Source organism: Doryrhamphus excisus, chromosome 12 (genome assembly GCF_030265055.1).
Source record: "Doryrhamphus excisus isolate RoL2022-K1 chromosome 12, RoL_Dexc_1.0, whole genome shotgun sequence".
In the NCBI taxonomy this organism is placed as follows: Eukaryota; Metazoa; Chordata; class Actinopteri; order Syngnathiformes; family Syngnathidae; genus Doryrhamphus; species Doryrhamphus excisus.
This window is the reverse complement of record NC_080477.1, coordinates 17,674,113-17,692,211: the sequence shown is the minus strand read 5'-3', so window position 1 is coordinate 17,692,211 and position 18,099 is coordinate 17,674,113.

Genomic DNA, 18,099 nt, shown 5'->3' with positions numbered 1-18,099 from the left:
TAGCAAGTGTCCTCTGAGTAGTACACACAGACACTCTCCAGGTCGGCCATTGTGTTCACGGACAGCCTTGAAGTATAGTGGAGGAGCTTCTTAACAGCATGAAGGGTTCTAAGAGGGATGTAGAAAACAAGCACACACACTAATGGCCTCACGTTGGCCATCAGTCGCAGGAGTCACACACACACACACACACACACACAGATTTCTTTAGGACTAGCTTCAACATCCAAATATTTCCAAATAGATGACATTTTAGAGTCGCCGGTGGTTCTTAACCCTTTGTCTGCTGTTCAAGTCATGAAATCTCCCACAGTTATTGTCCCATGACATGACTGGCATATATGTGTCAATTAATACTTCTTGTAATATATGTTTTATATTTGTAGTGATACAATTTTCAGTTTAGGGTATAATTTGAACTTGTAATTTAATAATAATATATTTCTTCTTTTGCTTTTTTGTGTTTTACTAAAAAATTTTATTTGTAATTTTACAATTAAACAATGATTTCTTTGCATTAAGAAAATATATTTCAATTGTACATTTTTTTGTAATTTTACAAGAAAATATGTTAGTAGTGTTATGATTATGGTGGGGGGGATTTATAATTTAAAAAGAAATATTTCTGTGTTTATATTTAATATTTTTATTTTACTTAGTTTTTTGTGTTTTACTAAGAAATTTTAATTGTAATTTTACAATTAAACAATGATTTATTTATATTAAGAAAATATATTTTAACAGTGCAATTTTTTGTAATTTTACAAGAAAATATGTTAGTAGTGTTATGACTATGGTGGGGTAATTTATAATTTAAAAAGAAATACTTCTCTGTTTATATTTAATATTTTTATTTTACTTTGTTTTTTGTGTTTTACTAAGAAATTTTAATTGTAATTTTACAATTAAACAATGATTTCTTTCCATTAAGAAAATAGACTTTAATGGTAAAATTTTTTTGTAATTTTACAAGAAAATATGTTAGTAGTGTTATGACTATGGGGGGTAATTTATAGTTTAAAAAGAAATATTTCTGTGTTTATATTTATAATATTTTTATTTTACTTTTTTCTTGTACTATTAGGACTTCTTTACTGCAATTTTACAATTTAAAAAAATATTCTGGTAACATATTTCTGTAATATTAAATTTTTTAAATGTTGTAATTTAACTAAATATTGTATTCTATCAATAATACACATTTTCTTGTAATTTTACAACTCTTTCCCATAAGATAAAAAAATTACAATTATATTCATATTACTTATAGTAAAAAAAACATTGAAACTTTTTTTCTTTTTGTACTTATTTTTTAAATACTTATTAATATTATTTGATTAATCCTTCAAATAATCAGAATGAGTCCTAAAGTCATAAATCGGCAACATAGTGATAACATGATACATGCTTAGGCAGTGCTGTGTGATTACGATGATTGAATTAATTAAAATGCGGGGGCAGATTCAACAGATGTAGCTGTTTTAACCAAAAGCTTGCTTTGTTTAATTTGTGGGCTGAAGTGGAACAGTATCGGAAGTCACATAGACGTGTTGTTCGGCCCCCGGCGAAGGTCTACGCTCGTGTGAGTGCATATGAAGCCAAATATTTGTTAAATTGAACCTGTGATGTTGACTTCAAGCCGCCATTTAAGTTGAATGTGACTCACCTGCCTTTCATAGCCTGCAAGTGTGGATTGCTGTCAGCATATTTAACAGAGCTGCTTGTTGTGGAGGAGGCTTTAATGAAAAAGGCCTGCTGGGAGAGGCGAGGGAGTGTGAGAGTAAATTACGCCTCCTGCTTGTCTGGCTTTCTGCAGGCTGCTGCTTGCCAATATGTTGCCAATCTACACACTTACATGAGCGCAAGGGAGTAGGATTGTGACTATTAGCAACGATAGCCAACCTGCACCGGTGTCCACTTACCTCTGTGGAGAGTCAAGAGTCACTCTGTCCAGTTTTTATGTCTCCAACCGAGTGTGTGTGTGTGTGTGTGTTGTCGGGTCCAAGCCCAGAATGGCGGCAGCCTGCAAAGCTGAGACTGCTGCTGCTGCTGCTGCTGATGGGGGGGACATTGATTTTTTTTTTTCTTACTCCCCCCTCTGTTTTCTCTAGGATTTTGACAGAATCATAGCACCATGGAAACAAAGAAACAGCTTTGTGACAGAGGAAAACCTTTCATTTGGGTCGGCCTGAATGGCGGCATACCACTGATAACAGCGTGGATAATCACACAGGTACACACAACTCTCCACATAGTATAAGGTGAAGGTATGATTGTGCAAACAAACAACGCAAAAAAGTCTTTGCACTAAGCCTCAGCTCACACAATCGCAGTCATCACCACAACATCAACATGAGCTGAAAGGAAACTTTTTAATGCTGGCAAGCTTTCATTGAGTATATTGGAAATTGTATTTATTTTAAAAGTGCTTTACAATTAAACAACTGGTTTTTATTATTATATGATTAATACTTAGCTATGCATTTTAACTAATATTGAATAACTTACTGAACGGCATAAAGCAGACCTTCTTCTTCTTTCTTAATTTATTTCAGACATGCATACTATGTTACATTATTTTCTCACATATACACTTACAATATCTATTTATATATATATACACATATACACATATACACTTACAATATCTATTTATATATATATATATATATATATATATATATATATATATGGGCGGCACGGTGGTCTAGGGGTTAGCGCACAGACCTCACAGCTAGGAGACCAGGGTTCAATTCCACCCTTGGGCATCTCTGTGTGGAGTTTGCATGTTCTCCCCGTGCATGCGTGGGTTTTCTCCGGGTACTCCGGTTTCCTCCCACATTCCAAAAACATGCTAGGTTAATTGGCTACTCCAAATTGTCCATAGGTATGAATGTGAGTGTGAATGGTTGTTTGTCTATATGTGCCCTGTGATTGGCTGGCGACCAGTCCAGGGTGTACCCCGCCTTACGCCCGAAGACAGCTGGGATAGGCTCCAGCACCCCCCGCGACCCTCGTGAGGAAAAAGCGGTAGAAAATGAATGAATGAATGAATATATATATATACATACACACATATATACATACATATATACACATACACACAAGTCCTTCGCCAAGTTCTTCATATTTTGATTGACACCAAAAATATTAGTCCTACATTTATTTTATCTACATCAGCTACATAAACATACATACAGCTATATTACTTGACCATGTAAACATACCATGGAATTGTTTTAAAGACTTAAAGAATGCTAATATGCTAACGTTAGCATTGTAACACCCAGCATTATAGCTCTAAGTGTTACCCATGTGTGCTACCTCTAAAAAAATAATACAAATGTTAGTAGAATTATATTAGCATGCTGACACCTAGCACTAACAATAGCACTACCTAAGCGGCTACCTGAGTTATTATTCATAAAAATCGCAAAAAATGCTAGTATGCTCATGTTAGCATGCAAGCAATGCAGACATTAGCAGGCTAACATCTTGCATAATAGAGTAAATGGCTAAAAAGGCTGCTATGCTAATGTTTTAACATGCTAGCACATAGCATGATAGTTTTTAACCATGATAACGGCTACAAATGCAGACATTAGCAGGCTAACGTCTTGCATAATAGAGTACATATGAAAATGGGTAAAAATGCTGCTATGCTAATGTTAACATGCTAACACCAAGCATGATAGTGCTAACTGTTCATCCATGATACCATGGATGAACCAACCATGATAACGGCTACAAATGCTACTATGCTAATATTGGCATACTAGCAATGCTAATATGCCAACGTTAGCATGAAAAAAAGATGCTAGTATACTAACAGTAGCATGCTAACACCTAGCATGATAATGGTGTTTATATATGTGTCTACTCATGAAATAGAAAAAAGATGCTAGTATACTAACATTAGCATGCTAACACGTAGCATGATAATGGTGTTTATATATGTGTCTACACATGAAATAGAAAAAAAGATGCTAGTATGCTAACATTAGCATGCTAACACCAAGCATGATAATTTGTATATGTTTGTATATGTGTCTACTCATGAAATAGAAAAAAGATGCTAGTATACTAACACTAGCATGCTAACACCTAGCATGATAATGGTGTTTATATATGTGTCTACTCATGAAATAGAAAAAAATGCTAGTATACTAACATTAGCATGCTAACACATAGCATGATAATGGTGTTTATATATGTGTCTACCCATGAAATGGAAAAAAAGACACTAGTATGCTAACATTAGCATGCTTAGACACTTAGCATGATAGTGCATTCTCCCAGGAAGGCTAAATGTACAAGTGATCTGGCCATTTTATTTTGTCAAGTTATATGCACAAATGCCTCGCAAGGTTAAAGAATCCTTTACAAAAATTCCTGGATCCAGACGGTGATCCGTAATCCCCCTCAAAATTTAATCAGTTCTTCCATATCCCATTTCTGACATTTGCTGAAAATTTAATTCAAATCCATTCAGAACCTTTCAAGTAATTTTGAACGCAGACAAATAGATAAAAACATGGAAAATCATATATATCTTTATTGAAAAATGTACATGTCCATGTATTTATCGGCTTGGTTCTCTGTATAGAGGCGTTCACATTACACCAACAGCTCAGTGGGGACTAACTCAGCTTACTACAGCAACCACACACACACACACACACACGCACACACGCACAATGAAAACCAGGCAGTCTGGTGTTCCTCACGTTAATTTGACACGCAATCGATTTGATCCTTCGTCATCTCAATAATGATAAAAAAGAAGCAAAATGAAATACAATCTGAGGAAATCTAATATTCAGGGGTCAAATCGCTTAATGAAGAGCAATCTGACTGTGCATGTTTGTGCCGCATGCTTTCTGTCAGCATGTTTTTTTTTTTTTCTTACCCATGCTTTGTTCAGTCAGAGCATTCAAATGATAAGAAACAAGCTCTTATTGTTGGAATTCCAGCTTCTTGGGCTTGTAGATATTAAAAATATAGAGGTATAAAGTGATATTGTAACCATAGGAACAACTTTTCAATTCTGTAATGGTTATTCGGCTTATCTTTTGAAAATAAAATGGCGATATCTCAGATTCTTTAACATGTGCATTGGTTGTTCTTGAAGTAAACATATCAAAAGTACAGGAAATCCAGTGTATTAAGTTGTATGTAGTTGTTCTTGTCAGTTAACTTTAGTGTACTGTAATGTTGTTAATGAACTGTTGTAGTCTTATTAAACTAGATATTCCCAACCAGGGGGTTTGCGTACCCTTAGTGGTACATGAGCAATTCAAGGTCATTTTTGTCTATGAAATGGGTCACCCAGCCCTTGGTCAAGGTCAGTGATATTTGAATGGCACCCGTTATTCCCCTAATAGAAGATATAAGCAGAGAAGCCTGTTAAAATATGTTGGTACTAAGTATATGGTAATATTAATGGTAATCAGTAAAGGCCCAAAATGAATAAGAAATTCAAGCCTTCTGACTTCTGACTGTGTGAAAGGCATTTATTAAAATCCATAATTCCAGAAATCCAACTTCCAACACGCAATTTCCGGAAATGAATGAAAGTAAGATGCTTTTAAAAAACGGATAAATCTTTGCCAGTAGGTCCAGACGTGTTGTGGCCTTTTCTAGGATGACTGGTCTCATCATCCGCCACTCACCGCTAAATGTCCCATCTGCTAACATTTCCACGTTTCTCCGCCTTCAATCAATAGCAATAATTTTCCTCAGACCCCCGTGCGCACACACACACACACACACATAAACACACACTCATACGAGCATAGGTGGTCATCTCTTTGTTTCAGCTGCAGTTTAATGTGATTGCCTGCCATTGGCGTTGCCATATTGTCATCCCCCCTATATTGCATTGATTGTTTCCCTTGCTAAATCGTGCCTCGCTCTTTTTAGTCTTCTTTCAAATCCATATACGCTGTTACCGTGCAACGGTTCCACGCTGCAGGTTCAGGCGGCGTGATGGAGCCGACACATGAAAGAAGCACACACTTCCTTCCAAGCTGGCTGATTGGCCGCCATTGATTGCGTGGTTATTAATGTATCCCGGGTGAGATAATTACTCTGTGCTCCTTCTTAGTTAGTTAAACACACGTCAGGGATTATGATGTCAGCCGGATTAAATGATCAATTAGACACACATGAGAGGAAGAGTCCTCCCATTATGCCTGAAGGCGCAGGAGGGTCTTGTGCTGTGGATGTGGTCAGTTGGCCGAGGGGGGGGGGCCTGGCTTTTTGACCTTGAGCTCAGGGGTCAGGTAGCAGACGGCCAGCCAGCTGGACATTTCCATCTCAAAGACCCCAGAGGACCTGACGCACACACACATACACACACATATACACACATACACACACATCCATACCTCCTGCTCCAAAACTCGGGGTCTCACTTTGTCCTGTTGTGGATGCTGGGATGCTTTATGAGTGCAGAGGAGCTGCAGCCATTCATTTCTCCCTAACTGGGGGTCTAATGGAGAGGTCTACGCTGGAAACCTGAGCTCTTACTGAGTAATGAGCCTCCCCTTTACTGTCCGCCATGTGTGTATGCGTGTGTGTGTGTGTGTGTTTTCCAGGCGGCCAGTATCTGACCCTGTAAATGATGACTCTCCTCCCCTCATCCACAGTGGCTCTTTACTGCTAATAACATCTGATCACATCTAAGATGACCAAGCTCTCCACTATACTACCTCTAGCTAATGTTCTCCGATCAAGCGTGGGCATCACTTTTTTTTTTTTTTTTTTTTTTTTAGGGTTGGGGGTATCCACCCCCTGAAGAAGCCACTCTTGCCTCCTTTTCTAATATCTCGGAAGGAGCAACGGGAGTGGCTTCTTCTCTGCAGGCTAATGTAGTTAAATTGAAAGAGCTAGGGGGGAAGTTGATCAGTCATCTCCCCCCCCCCCGACCAATACTAACCATGTCGCTTCATGGGTCTCTCCTCCCATCTCCTCCTTGTGCATTTACCTGCAATTTGATTTGCACCAGCATCCCGCAGCCGAATGATGGAGGGGGCTCAGAGTTAGACGTGGCAACAACTTTGACTCCTGAGGTGTGTGTTTTTTAAGAAAAGTGAGTATACACCTGTAGGAGCTATTTATTAGTGTGTTCCTAGGTTTCTAATATCTGTTGATTTATTTTTTGTTGTTGTTGTTTTGTTTGGATTACTTGATAATATTTTCTTGTTAGTTATTTATTTGTTTATCTATCATATTTTGTTGGGGTTAATCAGTAGTTAATTTGTGGGTTTATTTCATTGGATAACACCCTGGGCACCTGCAATATATAAAAGGAAATACAAAGAAACGGAACAAGATTGTTTGGACAAAGACTCTTTTGCCTGCGTAAAACACAACCCGTGGTGCATCAGTGGTCTTTTGATTATAGTTTAAGTTACGTTTATTTTTTGAAGGACAAATAGCCACTACAACACCCTTACAATTATTCAATCATCCAAATGAAACGTCTGTACAGCTTGTACTCAATCGGGTCACTGCTGACTTTGGGGCGAAAGTCAGGGTACACCCTGGGCTGGTAGTGTAATGTCCAAGTAGGAGCTGTAGTAATTCTACATTTGATCAAACTTACTTAAACGTGATCAAATGTAGTAAGTCAACCACCTCCATCCAACCCTGTCTTCTGCATCTGTCTCTCTCACACCAACTAGGATTCATGTCCTTCTTCAAACTTCCTCTTTGGTCTTCCTCTACGCCTCCTACCTGGCAGGTCTAAACACAGCATCTTTCTAGTAATATATTTACTATCTCACCTATCTCTCCATGTCCGAACCATCTTAGTCTGGCCTATATGACTTCATCTCCAAAGCCTCTAACATGTAATGTCACTATGATGTACTCGTTCCTGATCCTATCCATCCTGGTCACTCCCAATGTGAACCTAAACATCCGCATCTCTGCTACCTCCAGTTCTGCTTCCTGTCTTTTCTTCATTGGCACTGTCTTTAGACCATTCATTCATTCATTTTCTACCGCTTATCCTCACAAAGGTCGCAGGGGGTGCTGGAGCCTATTATTGATAGCCTACTATTGATTGGATGAGCATGGTACTGCGGAAGGGCCCACTTTGTTCAGTCATTGGTTCAGTTCAGCATCTATTCTCCAAAGACAAACAATAAGATATTCATTCATTTATTAATTTTCTACCGCATTCCTCACAAGGGTTGCGGGGGGTGCTGGAGCCTATCCCAGCTGTCTGAAAAAAAATTAAACTAAAACAAAAGAAAATTACTCTTCCTTTGTTTGATGCTTGTCAGACATGTAGCATTTAAGGGATGTGTGCTGTCATACATGTACCAAAAAAGTGAGTGAAGAGCTTTTTAATGAACCTAAATAAAACTAAAATGAAATAAAATTACTCAGTTGATGGATTTGTTCATTTTGACACTATTCATTCATTCATTTTCCACCGGGTCGCAGGGGATGCTGGAGGCTATCCCAGCTGTCTTCGGGCGAGAGGCGGCGTACACCCTGGACTGGTGGCCAGCCAATCACAGGGCACATATAGACAAACAACCATTCACACTCACATTCATACCTATGGACAATTTGGAGTCACCAATTAACCTAGCATGTTTTTGGAATGTGGGAGGAAACCGGAGTACCCGGAGAAAACCCACGCATGCACGGGGAGAACATGCAAACTCCACACAGAGATGGCCGAGGGTGGAATTGAACCCTGGTCTCCTAGCTGTGAGGTTTGCACGCTAACCACTTGTCCACCGTGCAGCCCATGTGAAGAATATCAAAGTATGAGCTCCTATATGAGTTTTCATTAGATTGTACAGCAGCACCTCATGTTGTGACGTCTTATGTAGCTGAATTCGTACGTACGAGGAGGTGAGGATGCATGCCTGTCTCAGTCCTACATGAGTCCTATAGTGTTTACATGGCCTTTTGCTGAGCTGGTGCGTGGATAATGATTCAACCATCAAAAGATTAGTGATGAGGTTGAATACAATGGAAGCGCTGATAGTTGCCTCCGTCTGTTGACACTGGCACTGCTGGGAAACACACAGATAACACACACACGCTCTTAAAAGCACACAATGTTGTCAAGTATAAAAGTCAGTGTGAACATGTGTAAGACAAGGAAGCCCCCCCCCACTTTCCGAAAAAAGAGGTGCACGCTCATGTGCCGTGTGTGTGTGTATGCATGTAAGCGTGTGAACCTGCACTGTGTCAACACATCATCGGTTTCGGCCTCGTCAGAATGCACACACACAGATTCCATTCCCTCATCCCTGAACATCCATTCCCTTGTTTCCTTCACACACACCCATTCTGCCCCCTCCCTGCTGTGATTTACCGGCCCCTCCCTACACCTCTTTGGCACATTAAGAGCATTTAAAGCGTGGCTGTTACTAAACAGGGCTCTTTATAGAGCCACTCCACACATCTAAAGCCCATTATGTCCGCATCAAAGTGGAATAACAGTGACTAATGAGCGATGGATATCATGAGAGACTGTTAAATCTCTGCTCACTATAGCAGCTAGTCTGTGTGTGTGAGTGTGAAGCTGTGTTAGTCAATTGCAACTGAGCATGGCATGTAAAAAAAACAGGCATTTTTACACCTTTTGCGCCATGTCTGGATAAACGACATCTGTCAGAAATGCTGCAGGATGAGTCCCGGAATTAAAGAATTCCCTTGCACACAGGTGCCATCTCTCCTCTGTTTCGGTTTGGGTGCTACTTTTGAAGGCAGAGGAATTTCATTAATTGAGAAAAATTACAAAGTCAATCTTGTATCGCTTTTTGTGGGATTTCTGTGTGAAAGAGGCTAGAAAAGAGAAACTGTTTTTTATCGATCAAAGCAATTTTTACATCAGGTATCTTTAGTTTTGTTGCTTGTGGCATGCATTTTTTTTCCGAAAAGATACCCATGATGTTAATTGGGCAATTGAAATTAAGTGTGAATGGTTGCATGCGTGAGTTTTCTCCGGGTACTCCGGTTTCCTCCCACATTCCAAAAACATGCTAGGTTAATTGGCTACTCCAAATTGTCCATAGGTATGAATGTGAGTATGAATGGTTGTTTGTCTATATGTGCCCTGTGATTGGCTGGCGACCAGTCCAGGGTGTACCCCGCCTCTCGCCCGAAGACAGCTGGGATAGGCTCCAGCACCCCCCGAGCCCCCCCAACTAAACTCCAACTAAAATTGTAAAAGTTAGTAAATATTGATTAAAATCGACTGTCAGTCAATGTCCAGTCAGTGTGAGGCTCGTCCCTGCTTTGCAATGTTGAATGGAGAAGATAGCGTTGTTGTCCATAATCCCGTAATGGCAGGTACTCAGTGACAGGAGAAGCCATGTAATCCTCTTTTAGATGCAGCCTTCATTGTCCATAGCCTGCACACTTTCCCTATTAATCCCACCCATGCTTAGATGCGCTCCTGAGGCCCCACAAACATCCAAGACAATAGACAATAGCATGTATTGCGTCATAGTGTCGGTTTGTTGGGGTATTGTACTAAATGTTGTGCAGAATATGTTTGTAATTAGCGTTACATGAAGAAAGAGTTCTATGGAACTTTATATAAGGGTATGATGTTCCAAGAACCAATCTACTTTATTATGGTGAAGGTCTGGATAAAGGTGTGGATTTATTCCACCATTTTCAGTCAATATGGGATTTTGCCCCATCCCAGAATGCAAATGGTAGAGTCCCATCTGACGTCAGCTGCCCTAATATTAAAAATGGTATTGTACTGTAATTTTTATATCAAGGGTGTCCACCAAGGACCACATGGTGAAGCTTTGTGATATAGTAGGTGAAAAAACATATTATTAGAATCAACTTTGGCCTTTGCTTCTTAAATAATCTTTGTAAAGTTTATTTTCAGAATATTTTGACTTTATTCTCATCATTTTCTAACTTTTCCCCAAGTGCAATTTTCCAAAAATTACAACTTTATTTAGTTTTTTTTTGATAATATTCTAGCTTTTTTAAATGAAATTTCTATTTAATATTTTCTATAAAATTACTTTTTGCATTTTACTGTTTTTTTCCGATGACAGTATTTTGACTTTTATTTTTTCTTGCAATAATATTATTAGATTATTATATATATTATTATTATATATTTTTCCACAGCATAATTTTCCAAAAATTAGACCTGTATTTGTTGTTTTGTTTGTTTTTCTCATAATATTCCGACTTAAAGAACTTACATAATTTTTCAGTAATATTTCAACTTTATGATACCAAAATTACATTATTTTTCCTCAAAATAATACAATGTTATTCTTGTAAAATAATTTTTTCCTCATTAGATTACAACTTTTTTCACATTTTTTCACCCCCCCATTCCAATCAAAATGGTATAGTCTCGTCATCTTACACCTACAAGTTCATATTTCTTAGACGACAATGTAGGACAATAATGTCAAAATCCCATCATCTAACATCATTATCACGGCGTTCATATAGCGACAGCATGTAGCATGGACATCACACACACTGTACTTCATTCATGGACACATCCCGTAAAGACCTGCGCACACACACAGTGCCACACAATGGCACCACATATTGTGGACAGTTGTAATCCGCTTCCTGACGTGGAGAAAGGCGAAGACAGAGTCTCTTGTTGACATAAAAGATATAATCCATCTCCTTTCTCCGATATAGATTTTCAGGGACAAGTAAAGGACAGCAATGCTTGACCTAACCACTGAGCGCCTTGTTAAATGTGCACACACTGCGCTCTTGTCTCCTCGTCATCCCTACCTCCAGCCCACCTATTAAATATGCCACATATCCTCCATAAGTGGCTGAGAGGGTCTTAACTGATCAAGTGGGACATTTCAGCTCACGTTGCGTTATTAAAGTTTAAAGAGATATATGTGCTACACAGCCTGTTATAGTTTCTTGTGTGAAATCGGACAAAATTGCTTTATTTACTTTTGGTTAGGTCAACTTTCCCGTATTCCCACAGCTGATCGGAAAGGAAGTGGCCTTTAAGTCCTGCAGGTAGCACATACGTAAACCACTGTTGGTCATTTACTGCACAAGCTGATTTTTTACTGCAGGAAATGACTAAAATAAACACACAACAAAATCAAAGCCCAAAACTTACCACTTCCACATGGAATGAGAGGAGACCATATCAGACATGCCATGGCTGACTCCGTGCACAGTGTGAAGGTGATATAATCTGTGTGTCATCACTGTAGCATTACTGACGTCTAGTGACCGGTATACAGGCGTTCCATTGCGGTTCCAACATCGCTCTCTCACGCTATTACAATTTTTCAAAAACGCTAATAATTAGGACACACCTATTTTGACTATGAAGCCCTCTAAAAAATAACCTCTAACAACGTCGCATGGTTTGATATCCATGCTGTGATCATACATTAACACTTACACTGATGATAAAATGCAATAGTTGCAGTATCTTGCAGTATTTTGATGATTTAAAATACTACTGAAACTTTTTCAAAATTTTCTCGGTGTATTGATACACGTACTTGTGCTAGTTGCGTCAACAACAGCAGAATAGATGCACTATATTGGGTTATACAGTTGTAAAAGTCGATATAGGGGTGTTATTTCATGTCTAGAGATCTCTAATAATAATAAAAAAATGAAAAAATAATTTAAAAAAATTAATGATATGTACTGTATACTGATGTTTGAACCATGATGTAGCAAGGTATGAAACAAATTTGAGTAATATCTGTCTATGTGATTAATATTAATAATGAATTTATTTTAGTTTTATGTCAGGTCAGGTTAGGTCTCTGCTTATCTACAAATCACTGAGGCAACACTGAGGCCATGTTGTAAAGTTGTGTGTGTAAGCAAGTAGGAAAAAAAGCAAAGTGTGGTGCAGGGCTTGTGTGTGTGTGTGTGTGTGTGTGTGTGTGTGTGTGTGTGTGTGTGTGTGTGTGTGTGTGTGTGTGTGTGTGTGTGTGTGAGAGAGAGAGTGTGTTGAAAGAGGCTACTGTTACTGATCAAACTACAGTGCAACACTGCTCGACCTCCCATTTGTTTGGAATTCGCAACTGATATTCCCACAGGAAGGATAGAACTACAAATAATCTGTTCCAGAGTCAAAATGTGGCATATTTTGCCTTTGATGAAAAAAAACTACAGATTGATATTTCTACACATAAAGAACACGATGGTAAGAAAACACATTTAATTTCACGTCACTGCCTCTCCCTTTCCGTACAAATAATATATGATCTCTTCATAATGCATGTCTGATGTATTATATATAAGATGTATGGCGCTGTCACACAAAGTGACAAAAACAAATGAGAGAACTGAGAAAGTAAATGAAATGAAACTAAAATATGATACACCTCTTAATGATGATCCAGAGCCGCCATTTCATCATCACATTGACAGCACTGGCTGAAGACTCATCCCTTTTGTGTGTGTGTGTGTGTTTTATTTTTATACATTATAAATGACTATTGACAGCGCAGTAATTAGAATTTTAATCACTTTCCGACATTCCTCATACAGATTTTTGAAGATTTTATTACCATAATATTAATAATCTGTATGCACCTTTGAGTATATGTGGTGCACTGACCATCTAAGGCGACCTCAAGCCAGGACAAGGGGTCAGTGACCTTTCACCCCTGACCCTCCCACTGTCCCATCCACCACCCTCAGCTGGTCAAACTCTAACCCTAAGACAGATGGATAACGGACCGAGTGCTTTATCTCCTCTTGACCACACTCTCGGATGTAGCCTTTGCTTTCACCTCTCGGTGCCCTCTTTCAGCATGCAGCAGCCATGTTTGTTGTTGTACTTCCATCGTATTTTCAGCCCTCTTTGTTACTGTGGCTTCTTTACCTCGCTATGACAGAGCTCTCAGTATGATGCAGTGGGAGCTCATATTTGTATTTTCACAAAATGAAAATTAAACAAACATTCATAGGTAAGACAAAAGTAAATCCTGGTGGGCTGGAAACCTCTCCGAGGTGTACCCCGCATCTCACCATTCATCAGTTGGGATAGGCTCCAGCTTAGGTGAATGACTTGGAAGTGACAAGGTGTTATGTTTGGAAAGACTATATACCACATGTAAGGTCGTGAGTGTGCTGGAGCCTATTACTATATGTTATAAAATGTTATAATTATGAAATAATAATTATATAAAACGCCTGAAAGGTACTGTGTATATACTGGTATGCGGTCTATAATATTTATTTTTTTAATAATGAAATAAACTGATATATGTTATACTGTTTCTACTGGTATGCCATTCATTACGAAAAAATCAGAACATGAAAATAATTATGATAATATAATTCATGAATATAATTATATATATTATATATATTATAATGACTATAATATAATTCATATTCATGAAAATTATGAAATAAATAATTAATGAATATAATTATATATATGTGAATATAATTATATATATTATATATATTATAATGACTATAATATAATTCATATTCATGAAAATTATGAAATAAATAAAATAAAATGAAATAAAGTCATGGTAATATAATGGTATATTTTAATTTTAATGTATGCTTTAATGATAGGTATGAAAAAATGTAAAACAAATATATATTAAAAATCGAAAAATGTCAACATCTATTTAATGTATTGGTACATATTTCCATTACACCAAATAATAATCATTTTCAAGACTAAACTAAGCTGATTTTAGATGCTGATTCCCTATATGTTCCTTACATTTTCATTTTTAATACCTTTCTGGTGAGCACTATTGTGTTTGTAATGGCATTATTTGTCATACAAATCTTGCATTGGATGTCATTATACAGTTATACCTGTGCCTGTTGTAGCTATATTGCATTCATTGTGATTGCACTAAATTGTTTTGCACTTTGGACATAATGTGTGCATGTGCAATATATAGAAAATGATTCCCCCATGTATATCAGGACTTATCAAAGTGTATGCATGTGTTTCTGTGTTATATTCTCTTCTTCTATGCATATCTGTATCTGCATAATATATATAGAATGTGTATATATTGTTAAAAGCAATATAGCAGCCTCTGTGTATGTATATCCAAAAAAAAGGGGGGCTGCTGCTGACGCTGCAAGCGGATCGAACCTTTCGATTGACACTGAAACAATTTGCATAGTGATTCTCTTTGAGCGTGCAGCGAGGATCCATAACGAGAGCAGCCGGCTATTCAAATGCATGCCGGAGAAAAGCCCGGTGAGAAGCACCCTTATCGTCCGGGGTGGAAAAACAGCAAGACTCTATTTTTTTGTGGATGTTTTTTTTTTTTTTTGTGGGTGGCAGGGACGCTGTGGATCTCGCTGATGAGGATTGTTTCTTCCACCCCCCCTCCACGGCAATGATTGTGCAGATGGAGGAAACATGCAGAGGAAACGTGCATTTTCTTGTTGTTTCTGTGCTTTCATGTGATGGACTTAGATAGACGTGTGCTTCATGGGACACACACTCCATGCGGTAAATTCTGGGTTGTGCGTGTGTGTGTGTGTGTGTGTGTGTGTGTGTAAGTATGCCTGTATGGTGCGTTTTAGGTGTCGTAATATGGCACCATGTTGAGAACGACTCATATCCGTCCGCGCATGAACTTGAACGCACCACAGCTTGTGTTAAACGAAAGTCAGCGCCGCACTGCACGTCGTTTTTTTCCGTATAGTGAAACACTCCTGAAATACTACTTTATTTCATGCATTCTTATGGTTGATATTTTAACGAAATACTCAAAGATCATTTTTGTATATACATTATTTAAGTATATTTCGCGGATACCACTTTTTTTTTATTGAAACAGTACTTGTTTACCGGTTTGTTTGCTAGCAAAAGTCTCTGATTGGATGATGATTAGACACGTGATCATCTGTAAGCAATATTACACAATCTAAGCAAATCCCATACAATATCGTGCCTTTACAAGGATAAAACTGCTTTTTATTTATGGACACATTAATCATTATTACTATTATTATTGATTTTTAGTTAGTAATTAGTAATGTAATGTAGTAAAGTAATGTAACACTGTTTGTTAGCAATTAAAACAACAATTAGCATGCAGTGTAGCCATGAATGCATTATTATGATTATTATTATTATTATCCCTTTACAAATATATTAATGCTCAAGTCGATCTAATATAAAGGCATAATCAATTTAAGGCACGAGATAATATTTTTTGCAATAATGCAAAATAGATTAATATTATTATTATTACTATTGTATGTTTCATGTACTGTAAAAGCATACAAAATAACACACACAAAGACAATTTTCCACCTGTAAAAACTATTATTATATTATTTAATGGTGTGTAAAGACGCTATGCATTTAGTCGTACAATAATAATAATATATATTATTGAATTAAAGATGATTTGATGCCATTGTCATCTTTGTTCAGGCACATTTAAAGGACACGCTGTGCATGTGTACATAATGTGTGACATAATTGTGCATTATATACTTTTTAATGTATTTAATTATGGATAAAATGAATGAAAGTGGGGATAAAAAGTCACTATTCTATAGATTTAAATGTCTCCCAAGCTATTTTTTGCATGCAGTCGTCGGGCGGCATATGGAGCCTTTAATGTAAAGCCAGGCCTCGTTAATTGCACATGAGTGCACGAATGAGACGCAAGTGACGCGGAATAACACCGCGATACAAGCAGTTCATTTACCTCTGAGCAAGGCAGCATGTTGCATCTGCTGCATGCATCGATGGCGACCACTTTCATTAATTGGAGACAGGATGCATTCCTTGTTGTTATTATTATTATTATTATTATTCGAAATCAAATATTTTAAATCTACCAGGTGGGATTAAAAAAACATTATTTTAATATGTTTTTATTTATATATCATATATAATGTATCAAGTATATTTATTATATGTTAATATAAATCAGCTGCTTTATATTGGAGTGCAAGTCATGGTATAGGAAAAAGAAGAATATTTTTAGTTGTGTTTATTTATCCCAACAATTCAAAGGCCTTAAAGATTGAGCCCCCCTGCAGGAATTCTAAATGTATTCCGTATCGATTGTTGTGCTGTGTTATCAAGGCCTATGCACTTCAAATATGCTGTGAAGGCCACGCACTCATGCACTCAACGTGCAAGCACCGCAATGTCCATTTTTACACTATCTATATTTTTAAACTTTTTTTTTTTAATTCTTGAAAGGGTTTTAGTAAGAATAAATCATGTATGCTTTTCAAGGGGGGCGGTCTTATTTTAATGGAGGTTTAAAGGTGAAGTAGTATTTGTTTATGGCTTGGGAAAAAGCATAAAAGAAATCAAATTGATTTCAATTCCAGAAGGCTAATTCAGTTTCCCAAAAGACCACAACTGGAGTGGGCTCATTTGTTAAAATTTAGATGCGCCAAATGTCATTTAGTAAAGGGCTTATTCGGCCCCAAACAAGCTGTAATTGTCATTTTTTTTAACTTGTGTGTGTGTGTGTGTGTGTGTGTGTGTGCACATGCTGTGTCACTTTGCAGAGCTGCACACACACCATATTGATCCACGCTTCTTATATTGGTCCACCTGCCCGGGAATGATGAATAATCAACGTCACCGACAGGATTTAGCAACCTCTTTTTTTGTTATTATTTTCTTTATTTATTTTTAACTTAAGTCCATGCTGTTTGACGTGCACGAGGTCATATTCGTCCATGTTTATTATCATTGTATGCACACAAAATGTCACCATGCATGCAAGGCCCTTTTCCGTGCACAATGGCTGCAAAAGAGGCAACACACACACACACACACACACACACACAGGTCCTGGAAGGATGCATATCGATCCGTATGAGAATGTGGAGAAGCCATGTAAGGCCAACTATTATCCTTTTAATATTATATTTAATATCATATATAGTCTATACTATTTAGATATGCCCAGATGTATTTTATTGCAATTTTCTGTTTATACAAACCACACACACAAATGTGGAAATAACTTAAAGACTTGTTGCATTCAGGAACTCAACGTCTGACAGCAGGCAACAACTTCTAATAGAACCCTAATATTAATATATATCTATCTAGTTCATCTGCGTGTTTATGTATTTACTTCAGATATTGGATTT